Genomic DNA, 12,212 nt, shown 5'->3' with positions numbered 1-12,212 from the left:
CTAAACGTCTGCATGTCACCAAACTTAACATGTACTTAAAAAATTGTGTTTGATAAATGAGAAGCTCTTGTATTGGCATATTTTACAAGAGCGTAAATGCACGGAATGTTAAAAGTACTTAGTTTTCAAAATAAGGCCGTATTTGCTTTCGCCTTTTCTTTCCCATCATTTTTTCTCCTTTTTGGTTCTTCTCTAAAGGACGTACCGTTCAATAATTCAATGAGTGGAAGAACTAACCTTCGCTTTTATGCGAAAAAAATTGTAATAAAAATTAGCAAGGAAAAAAACGCATTACTTTAATTAATAAAAGCAGTAACTACGAATATCCTAAAGATGTCGATTGGCAAATGTAGTTTCTCTGAAATCGTATCTTGGAAACAGTCATGGTAACCTTCTGATGCCCAGCAGAATATTGCTTTGTACTTCCCCTTTTTTTATTCAGAGCATATTCCGGGGAATTAACTCCATGAAAGGGGAAAGTCATAAACGAAAGGGATTATGCACAGAATTAGACAATGTAACCTGGTAGCTTGTGTGGTATTTTAACTTTACTTACTGAGTCCTCGTATAAATCGGTTGTATTGCGTGGTATAGTGACCAAAAATTATCCGCATGAGGAACTTGGATTTGGCGAAAGAGTTTATCTGATGACGTGGTTTCCGCACAAGTGGTCGGAAACGTTCGTAAATTTTTGTGACAACCGTTCTTTTAGAGACTAGAGTTGCCTTGGCGAAGACCCAGTAGATCATCCAGAAATCTGTTTAAATTAATTGAGATCGTCCAAACATCTGTTTAAATTAAAGAAAAGGAGAGAAACCACAGCCACCAAATTTGAAAGAAGTGGAGCGTTTGCAGTACCACGTATCCTCAACTGACTTAAGCCTTCACTCCCAAGGTCTAAAAAATCGATCCTCAACACCGTCTGCCGAACATTTCTCATCAACTTACCTCTGAGAATTTGGTTTTAGATCAGACAATATTCCCTTGTTGGTATTTTCTTCTTTTTCATCACTTTTATGCTCGAGGCTTTATCACTCCTGGAAATGAGAGAGTTAAGGGAATACGTTGCGAAATTTTAATTCTTTTCCTGCCAGAATTTAGGATCGACTCTAAATTTAGGAAAACTGAGAAATGTTGGTTTCGTCTGTTAGGGAACTAACACCAATACGGGAAGACGTGATCGAAAAAAAAAGGAGTCGGAGTGGCTTAGGATGGAGAGGAAAGGCGCGGATCCCAAAGGTCGCACTTAATAAGCAATTTTCCCCCCATCAGAACTTAGAAGTTGCTTCATGATTCTCGTGATTTGTTTACTGCAAACTTTTTGATAATTAAAAGAGAAGTTAACTCCTTGTTGAGCAGATCTGAGCCTTGCTAAATTTCAGGCCGCGTAACTGGCAATAATAACAAATGAATATAGGAGGTAAGTTTGTAAAGAAACTGTAGTGCTGCGTCGGTGGGATTATAGCAGGTAATTTAGTGTTAACAACTGAGTTGAAAACATAAATTGACACTGTAAAGGGTAAAAAAGCTTTTACCCTTTACGGTGGCCAATTTACGTTTTCAACTCAGTTGTTAACACTAAATTACCTGGCGATGATGACAACCGTCCATCAACTAGCATAAATTACGGACAACAAAGTGGGCATAAATTATAGATATGAAACTAGCCTCCTACGGCGCCACTCTTATAATTATTCATACTTATGGCAACAACGATCCGGGTGGCCTCGTCTCTTAGTGCTAATTAGTCCACGCCTGCTGTTAGAAAGAGAATGGCTAAAATGACTTTTGAAAGCTTTTTATTGTCATATTTATAACCCAGAGGATTTATTTAACACTCCTAAACCCTTCGAGCCACTGGTATTCAAAACGTGCATCTCAAAGACATCCAAAAGACCACCCGTTCCGTTGAAGCCTTTTGAAAACGATGGAGAAAATGAAATGAAGAAGTATTTTTGACAATAACATTTCGCAAAACCATTTTGAAACTGCAATGTTAACGTAACTTTCTTAGAAACTTGGAGAGGCGCCGAAAGAATTGTTGTGATAATTTTTCTCATGACATTGACGCCAGACCAAATTGCATAACACTGAACAACAAAGAGCTAATTAGACAAAAATTCCTTGTTATTACATCAATTACCAAGCCAACAAGCTACCAAGTTGCCACCCAAATATTCTCTTTTATTCTAATTTTTTGTGGACGATATGCGTTTCATTCAGTCTTATTCAGTTCGTTGGACTATCCCTCTGAGTAATGTGACATGTTGGGAAATTCCAAAAGAATTCGTTTACTTCTTTATGTATTTTCTACTGCTGGAACAGAAAATCAAAAAATTATATTCTAAACAATTCAAGAAACGAATTCAAATTTTTGTGTTGTCTCTCTTCCAAACATGGGCGGTAAACCCGGATGGTGCGAACTGGATTGTGGGTCAGCCTTTTTGCTCCCCACAGTCTCAGGCTGTTCTTTAACAAAAACTGTCTAATAACATATAAAAAATAACAGAAAGAGGGTCTAATTCTCTGCCTTTATTCTTATCTCCATGACAAAAGCGTTGACACTTCTGCATTCTTTACTTTGACATAACTAGATCGCGGGCTCTTTTTCTGCACTTCATCAGACGTAACCAGGCCACACCAAAGTGGTTTTGAGGTTGGTCGTCATAAAAGAGGTTAACAATCTAGTCTTCTTCAAGACCACTTGGATTTAAAGAAAAAATATAGAACAAAATAATGAAATAATAATGATATATAATGATCTCAACAAATAATTCTAATAAATAACATAATAATAAGCGAATCAAATAAAGAGTAATCTGCGTTTTAAATACGTCTATCTCTGGCATTACATTTTCCATTTTGGTAGATCTTTTCTTATGTAAGGTTCTATTATGCAAATGGTATCTTTCTGTTGTTAAGTCAGAGTGGTGTTTGTAGCCTAAAGTATGTTTAAGAGTCAGTCAGTCTCAGTCAGTCAGTCAGTCAGTTGGTCGGTAAGTAAATCACTCAGTACGTCACACAGTCAGTGAGTCAGTTGGTCGGTGGGTAAATCACTTAGTCAGTATGTCACACACTTAGTCAGTACGTCACACAGTTAGTCAGTACGTCACACAGTCAGTCAGTTGGTCGTTTAGTAAATCACTCAGTCAGTAGGTCACATAGTAAGCCAATCAGCGAAACAACCAGTCAGTTTGCTGGTAACCCACGTGACCATTCTACTAGCGGCAGCCAATCACAATCCCTTAACCAGGCAGACGTTGATCGGTCAGACAGACACAAAGTGGGTCATTTTAAAAAGTCAATCAGTTGGTGAGCAAATCAGTGACTCGTCCAATCATTGGTTCAGTTCATCATCATTATAATCATGATCAATTCTTTTATTATCCATCAAATATTTCCGCTCGTGGGCGATTGGTTTGAAACGCTTAACCAAAAACCTGGGCAATATCCGGTGATATTTCTCCAATTGTCAAACCTTACGTCCAATGCGATTACAGTCTTCCTCTAAAGGTGGAATCAAGTTTGGAGAGAGAGTTGGTGCAGTTTCCAAAGAAGAAAATAAAGTGGTGGTTATAAAGTTGCTATAAAAGTCAACATCTGTTTTCGACAGTAAGCTGATTACATACATTTCATTCCACACGCTACGAATAATATTTGAAGGATAATAAGCACAAAGCCTCCACTTAGCTTGAAAATATGCAAGGATATTTATACTGGTACAATATCTGTTCCTCGAAGCTAAGTTTTCCTCGGGGCTTTTCGGACCACATAATGTCCACAAAAAATTTTCGAGCACATCCTCGTGCCGAATGGAAACTGTTCTTCATAACTTATTTCGACGTAAAATTAATCTCATGACTATAAATTACCAGTAGTTCTTAAGAGTAATGGGGATAAAATGTTTACCATAAAACTCTACTGTTCATGTGAACCTAACATTTATATATATTCTATGGATTTTCTTGGAAATAAGTTATAAAAGAGCCTCAATGTCCTTCGCGATGTCCTATAAGAACAATTGAGCAAGATATGAGTGTACAGAGCGTTTGCCTTATTAACCGGGGGGGGGGGGGGAGGAGGGGAGGAATCAGAGGATTTTGGTTGTATCAAAATACGATTTACCTGATCCCCCACCAGACTCTGTAATTTTCTTATGATCCTTCCCCCCCCCTCTACTCTCTCCCCCCTGAAAAGTATGTAATCCTCCCAAAATCCTTTCCCCCCCCCCTCCGCCTCCTATAAATTATGACTGGTCCTTCGCCGAAGACAAAGGGACATAATAACAAAAAACAAAGGTTTTCTGATTACCTTGGCCCAAAAGAAAAAAAGAAAAAAAAAATTGACTCACCAGTGGCTGAACTGAAGGTGCATAACGTTTCACAGGTTTGCCATCTCGGTTGCACAAAAACTGTGGAGCCATAAAAGGGTGTTCAGAGATGAACAAAGTATTGCCGCAATGTTTCAAATTTGACTGACATTTTAATGCATGAAGGGGGTAAGTTTCTAAAGAAACTAGGGTGCTGAGTCGGTGGTAGAGGATAACAGGGTAATACAGGGTAATTTGGTATTATTAACTGAGTTGACAACGTAAATTGGTCACCATATAGAGTTTCAAAGCTGACGTTCCGAGCGTTAGCCCTTCATTGGAGCGAATCAGTCCGATTCTCATTCGCTCTGACAAAGGGCTAACGCTCGAAACGTCAGCTTGGGAACTCTTTACGATGACCAACTCAGTCGATAATACTAAATTACCCTGACATTTAAATGCAACTGGTTCCACCGCAAACAGATAGAGTTGCAGACTGATGAAAATGACTTCACGTCCAATAAAACAAGGGTTTTAAAAATTTTTCCATAGGCAGCTGCCGATTGTATGCCAAGAAAGGGGCCGTAAGCGAAACCCAAACACGAGCGTCTAAACAGAGGACGGTAAGAGGTCTTATATGTGGCGGTGCACCTCCACAGACCGGCCTTTATTGAAGGTAAGCAATGTGTGGAGTTAATGAGAAATTTATTTATTACACAAGGCGTAGTCGAACCTGTAATACAGATTCAGGAATTGTAAGATGGACAAGGAATGCAGCATCAGCAAATGTGTCCTTTGAGCAAACCTCAACTGAATACCATCAACCAAAGAAGTCCCAACTGCCAATCAAATCGAATGCAAATATTCTTGGTTTAGGATTTTATCCGGTGATAATCAATAAGGATCAGTTCCGGATCCGTACCTACCTTTCCGAAATTCCACTTGATAAAGCTAAAAATTGAGAGAAGCAAATACATTTGAGAAACAACAGCTTAAGTCAACTAGAGTTTTTAACCAAAGACAGTTTTACCCATAAAAAAAGGAAAATGAAATCACCATGGAATCCTATTTGTGATTATGTTGGTGTCAAACGGTACGGTCTGATTTCGGAAACTAGCGTCCGATTTTGTCTCCGCCAAGTTTCTATCGGCACCGTCCTAAACAGGACGCAAGTTTCTGAAAGTAGACGATAAAGTACGGAAACGGACGCAAGTGTCCGAAATTGCACAGTACCGTCCGTAAAGAGACGTTTCCGAAATCGGACGAAACCGTTAGGAAACGGTAAAAACAAGTGTCCATAATCGGACGGTCACGTCTGTAAACTAACGTAGGTATAGGAAACTTATCACTCTACTGCTTACCTTCCCAAAGTTCCTTTCAGTCTACTTTTGAGGTATTTATACAACGGCAAGGCGTTGGCGCCATTGACGTTTATCTTGGAGAACATATCAAATTGGACCCCGTATCCCGCGGCAAACTTCTTTATTACAGGCTCTGGATCAGGCTCCTTTCATAGAAAATAACAGGTAAAAGATCTCAAACAGCCGAACCATTTAGCATGCAAGGTACCCATTAGCCCTTTAAACCCTACGAGTGACTAGCATCAAATTTCTCCTTAAAAAATCATCCCTGAATCACACGTTAAGGTAATGAGAATAAAAGAAATGATCACTAACAAAAGAAGGTTTTCATTTGTAGACAGATTCTCCTTTTCAACGCCTTAGGAAATGTATAAAGAGCAGTATGGAGAATATGCATACAGATGTCAAGGTGTAAAGGGTTAATAATGCTACGACACGAGCGTTTCTTAGCCCGCGATAGAGTTTGAGTCCTTACGTCAAGCGAACCGGCGAGAAGTCTGCTAGGGGGTCTGGCACTAGTGGTGCCAGACCCGCACCCAACTCGTCTCAAATCTTCCCACGGGCGGAGACACGCGCGTCCTGTCGCGCTGGTATAGTAGTGAGGGTCTGTTCCCAGGTGAGTCATTATCATTTTGATTGAGTAAGCCAACAGCATAGAGATTACGACGACCAGTCAGAATGACGGAAAATATCACGAGGAGCTGGTAAACACACAGAGACAAACAAGCCAACTGCCTTAAGCGCGGAAAAGGCCCTGACAAAGTTGCAGTGGCTTTGTTAGGATTTGTTGAGAGAGTGGGGCAAGTTTTCTAAAGCAATCACAGAAAGAGCGAAGTAATTTAAAAACAATACTATTCGCCATTTTTCTGGCGTGATGTTTCTCCCTAGGATGGGTGGGGTGGGGGAAGAAGGCAAAACGTAACATACCTGTTTTCCAAACTGGTTACACGGGAACCCGAGAATACGAAGACCACGAGCAGCATAAGTGGCGTGCAGTTCCACAAGCTGCGTGTAGTTCTTCTGTGTTAAGCCTCAGAATGAAGCTACATTGACAATGAGAGTCACAAATCCCCTGCAAAGCGCATGGACAAATTAGTTTCTTGTCTCTGCGTACCTGTCATGAAACGTGTTATGCAAACGCTCCAAATGAACTTCAAAAGATGGAGTTGGACATAAAAAAAAAAACAAAAAAACTTGACTTTTGCTTCTCTCTTACCTGTATTTTTCAAGTGACACCTCATTTCCTTCAATGTCTTTGGCACTAAACTCAAAGATGGACTCAGCATTCTTTACTTGTTCCTCCACCTCCTAAAATGAAACAAATGTCATTCATATATACCTCCTTAAAGAGTAAATTGGCATGCCTGAAGGTTCCCAATAGGTACCCTAGTGAGTTTGGAATTCCAAGCACACCCCCTTCCCTCCCCTCCCTGCTTTTTCCTGCTCCTCTCCTGTCTTACACTAACTTACCTCTTCAGTTTGGCCAGTGACTGCTCCTGACTTCTCGAAAGCTTTTAACCACGACAACTGCTCTTCGTCGGAGGTGAAGGCAAGCCGCAAATCTAGTTTATAGAGAAAACAATTCTACATTAATCACCAATGGACACAGCCTCTTCCAGTGCCACATATGAAAATTGTTCCTTTATCAAACAGATTGCAAATACCTGCTGAGATTTTTTTAGTGATCCTTTCAAATTGTTTGCTGGATACTCTGCACAAAAATTTCTTTAGATTCTTTAGTAAAAGAAAAATAAACTACGCTAGCTGTGTGTACAAACCTGTGTACATCCTCGTATACTTCAGCTGTGCCCGAAATTGTTTAGTTCTCACCACAACATACGACACTACACACAAAGGCTGATGTAAAAAAAAAAAATAAATAATAGTGACTTACCCGACCTCTGGATATCAGCAAACGTTAGCGAAAGACAAAACTTTGTTGACTGGTCTAACTTCACGGTAGCCTCTTTCAGTGGATATTTCTTGGTTGGTGTTGAATGCTAAAGAGAAGGAAAAATAAACTCCAGCCATGCTCTCTTTTGAAATGTAAATTAATATTGCTTTTTACTACACTGAACTTTACTCGCGTGTAAATTTATATCTGAGTCAATTGCTCTTTCAGGCTATGAGGATTAAGTATCGAACAATCATCAAATTTTAAGTTTCTCTTACCAAATCAGTTCTGAACTCGTACAGTGTTTCATCGCCAGGTCTCAGAACAAAAAATGCCTGATACCATTTCAGAAGACCCTTTTTTTGCGCTGAACCAAACTTGGTGCCACAGTCCTGTTTGAGTGAGGCCACAGACGGACCAGCTGGTGACAGATGGGGAGGATCTGGGAAAGAGCAAAGAATACATCAATAGAAACATGTTCAGCCAGCAGTACCGCTTCATGTTTTTAAAAAGGGCATAAGGCATGAGAAAGGGGCTGGTTGGCTGAAGTCAGGTGAACTCAGAGCATCACTCCATGCTGTAACTATTTCATTCAAATTGGCAAAAAGAATTAAATTTTCAAGGTTTACTAAAAAATTTGCTTATTTGGCAATCTGTGTTCAATTGTCATGCGGCAATTTGTAATCTATTTTCTACTTCGTTTTCAAGGTCAAAAGTCAAAGCTAGATAAACATATTTGTACAATAATGTTCCTGCTCTGTCACTTTCTTACACAGACACAGAGCACAAAGTGCACTTTTCATTTTTCTATCCACCGCATCTCTTCTCTAACAACCAAAATCTGATTTTAGGGCATCAACCGAGGACTTTTAAGGCTCAGCTTTGTGAGGTATTGGTGTAAGTGTTTCTGACTGTCATAAAAGCTGAAATCTTTCAAAGCTTTATTAAGCCCAGAGTTAATTATAAATTAGAATTTTCAATCTTAGGACACTCTTGAACATGACTGCAAGTTTCCCCATAAAGAGACCACACATTTCCAATACACCCAATCTGACTTGATTCATCTACGGTAGAGGAATACTTTTTTAAGCGTCTTTGCGAATCTACTTCCTGTATGACATTTCCACCTCAAAAGGGACGTTTTATATCACAAGACGACTAAACCATGAATCAACATCACACTTGGTAGATTCATTAATTCCCTTAAATTACTCGATTCAATTTGGGAGTGTTGGACAACCGCCAAACAGATCCAGTTTTTTGGTATTTTAATTCTTGATTGGTAACCAACTGAAGGTTATTTAAGTACCCATCCCAAAGTGTTTGAAGGAGTGGTTCTAATTTTCATGCTTCTTATTCACAGATTACAAACATCAGTCAAACAAAGCACTATATTTTTTTCATTACCATCTTGCCGGAATCTGAAGAACAACTCCCTATCTTCAAAGTTATGTTCATCCACCACATGATGAACTAAGTCAGCATCTAGTAATTGCTAGAATTAAAAGATAGGTGTATGTGAAATTCAAAAACAAAGGATCTAGCAGTAGTTAAAAAAGGGTTTTATAATAAGTATGGTAGCTTAGTTATGTGAAAAAACCCTTTAGTTAGTTACTCCTAAAGGTAATAAATAGGACTACAAACAGACCATCTTTTTGGTGAATTCTGAGGCACAAGTAAAAACAGCAAAAAATATTGGTAAGCTGAATTCTGGGGGTGAGGTGTACAAAAAGTAGCCTCCCCCGCAGAGGTTAACTTCGCTGCAAAAGGAGGGATTGCTTGTAGTCTACATTCAAATACACACATCAAATAAATGAACTTACAGGAAATACTATTAATCAGAAAAATTATAAACTTCCCCCCTCTTCCCCTTCACAGCTTGTTTGATCTTACATACCCAATTATGTGGTTTCAACACCTGTCCAGAATACTTGGCACTTCCTTGTTAGAAAATACACTTGCCATGCAGGCTACCTACCTATGTGGCAATTAAATATCCCTTTTAAGTGTCTAGACTACAGTTGTATCTGTGGCAGGATATTAAGCTGTGGTAAGTCAAAGCCCCAAATTTCCACTTATTAAATTCTGTAATTTTCACCTCTATTAACTGTTGTGGTCACCCTCAACTGAGTCCCAATGGCATTTTTGTATTACCTTTCACCTGGCCACCTAAGGTAAAACCACTTAAATAAACCTTGAAGTACTATCTCTGGTCAAATTTATTCCAAGTTTATCCCCCAAAATCAATGTTAGCACTTAGAGTTCAGATGTCCTCAAAGCATTGCACTTAATCTCTCTTAGGACTGTCTGGACAAAATGGTGTTTTTGTCGCAAACCTGGAACCTGAATTTAGTTGTCAACCTAAAATTCCCTGTGGGTGACCATGTACTACATGTTCCACCTGAATTACACAGTGTGTGTAAAAGCACTCACCTGGCCTAACTGAATACCTTCCTGTCTTGTGGTTGCAAATCCATTTGCAAGAAACCAATCAATTGCTTCACTACCTTATGGCAAAAATATTAAGGTAGTAGTTAATTGGAAATTGACCTCAGGGCATTATAGGTAGTGATTAACATGTAACTTTTACCTCAAATATACTTTAAATATCCAGCAAACAGGTAATGAAAATACTCAAACTTATCAGGTAGAAGTTGTCCTCTTGATATTACTCCAAAATTATCCTCTTAAGATTCCCATGAAATGTGTAGCAGTTTTAAAGACAAATGAACAATCAGATCTTGGGAGTTAAAGGGTTAAATTTCCTTATCACATTGCTTGTTCCATTTATATTCGGGGAGGGAGGGGAGAAGCACCATGATGTATCTTATAGTACATACTTTAAGTATAATTAAAAATTATTGGGTAAGGTTGAGAATGATATCATGAAATATCAATATCTGCTGAAGCAGATGGCTAAGGCAGATTAAACAGACACAAGGTTGATAATTCCTGATATCATGTGAAAAGGAAATTCAATAGTTCTTTTATTTTACATTTTTTTAGCACAAACAGAATTTATCTCTGAGTTTGCAAAAGCTTGAGAACATGACATTGGCAAGGGGCTTGGAAACTAAGCAGACTTTGAACCAGACTACCACAGGCATTAGGTTATCATGTCAACTTCACATGCTATGTTGATGTTTGTTGACTGAATGCTCCCAACCAATCAGAATTTTCATAGTAAGTCTAATGTATGATGATTACCAAATTATTAACTGAAGGGGTGGTGAAACCTGGTTAATATTCACCAAGCTGTGAGGCAGTACAGTAAATAACCACCACTTTCACCAACTATCAAGTGAGTAACTGTTTCAGTATATACCACACAAATATCATCTTTTTTTTTCAATATATTGAAAAATGGTCAGATATTAAACTCTTGACATGTGATTTTGTCTCATTGGCTGCTCAGAGGTAAATACTGCTTATGCTTCACTTCCAAACTAGCCAATCAACATGCACAAAAAGGACTTTTCATTTGTGTAGTATTTTGATACTAATGATAATTATTGGTACTCACCCACAAAGCAAGAATGATATTTTTTGAGATGATAATATCTGTCCTTTATTGTAAGTCCCCCATCAGCTGTTGAAGCTCTCAGCTTCAGAGAAATGGTTTCTATCTGAGAAGACCAAAAAGGAAAACTTGAAACCAAGATGTCTTAAACTTATTGTTACAGAATGATAAGATTAAGACCTACATCACTTTATCAACTGATTTTGTGATTATAATCCCAGACTGCAATATTACGCGAGCCAAATACCATTTCACTATAATTCAATTTTCTAAAAATTGGAGCCCTTTTAAACGTGAAGAAGACAGCTGGATTCTAATATCCAGTATTATTTGCTCAAGTTAGGCTTAGTTATTTATTGACCGCGCCTTCTGTCAATTTCGGCTCGACAAATAATTGCTTTTTTTTTCTCTTGAAGATTTACATAAGATTCGGTGCCCTTGTTTTTGCATTTGTGAACGTAAATTTTACAAGTCTTTCAAGGTAGAAACCGATGAGCGCTAGTTCTACATGCTAAAATCTTGAAGTAAAGCAAATAAGAAACTCTAAGGCAAGGCCTTTTAAGTCCATCTTGCCAATGGTCTTAGAAGAACGAGGGATAACTAAATAGGCTGAGAACAATTGTTTCAACAAAATGCAAACAAATGTTCTGTGCCTATGATATTGCCACTTGGTCGAAAATTCTGCTTTTTACAGTCAGATTACAACGACATATAGCTCTCCGTTGTCTAGTCAATTCCTTCCATTTCAAAACGAAAGACTGTTAAGTCTCACAAATGAAAGTGGATTAGTATTAATTCCATAGAATGAGCGCTCCAGCAGAATGACCCAAATTTTCACAAATCTCACGCCATCGAAGAGTAGATGTCTTAGATCACGACAAAGAGCTAATTACTTAATTAACCTAAGCGCTTATAATTATATACGCACCTTATCACGATCGATTTCACACATGATTGTCAATGCAGCTCCAGTGGACCAACGCTTTCCAACTATTCATCGTTATCGAAGGATTCCGGTTTAGCGTCCCTTACGTATTAAAAGAGTCACGTGATACATTTCCTTCTGTCACGCATCTCGTCACGCCATCAGCCTCCTAAAAATGGGTGCTGTGAGGGTTAGACCCCACT

The 12,212-nt window shown here is 38.6% G+C and overlaps 1 pseudogene across 2 annotated transcripts; it reads right to left on the bottom strand.

Moving 5' to 3' along the window:
- Positions 1 to 2,517: 2,517 nt before the first annotated feature.
- Positions 2,518 to 12,168, bottom strand: LOC113683366 (uncharacterized; annotated as a pseudogene). Of its 2 annotated transcripts, none has more exons than XR_016180855.1 (13): positions 12,013 to 12,168; positions 11,088 to 11,190; positions 9,998 to 10,071; positions 8,972 to 9,059; positions 7,843 to 8,006; positions 7,565 to 7,670; positions 7,141 to 7,232; positions 6,887 to 6,978; positions 6,598 to 6,742; positions 5,671 to 5,816; positions 5,236 to 5,260; positions 4,352 to 4,411; positions 2,518 to 4,009 (listed from the first exon to the last, which is right to left on the bottom strand). The product of XR_016180855.1 is annotated as an uncharacterized LOC113683366, transcript variant X1 (transcript). The 2 variants fall into 2 exon arrangements; XR_016180856.1 differs by having other exon boundaries at positions 2,518 to 2,703.
- Between the last annotated feature and the right edge of the window lie 44 nt (positions 12,169 to 12,212).

The sequence above is a fragment of the Pocillopora damicornis genome, chromosome 11, assembly GCF_964200805.1.
Source record: "Pocillopora damicornis chromosome 11, jaPocDami1.2, whole genome shotgun sequence".
Taxonomy (NCBI): Eukaryota; Metazoa; Cnidaria; class Anthozoa; order Scleractinia; family Pocilloporidae; genus Pocillopora; species Pocillopora damicornis.
The sequence above is the reverse complement of the archived record's forward strand: the minus strand, read 5'-3'. Positions and strand labels throughout refer to the sequence as shown.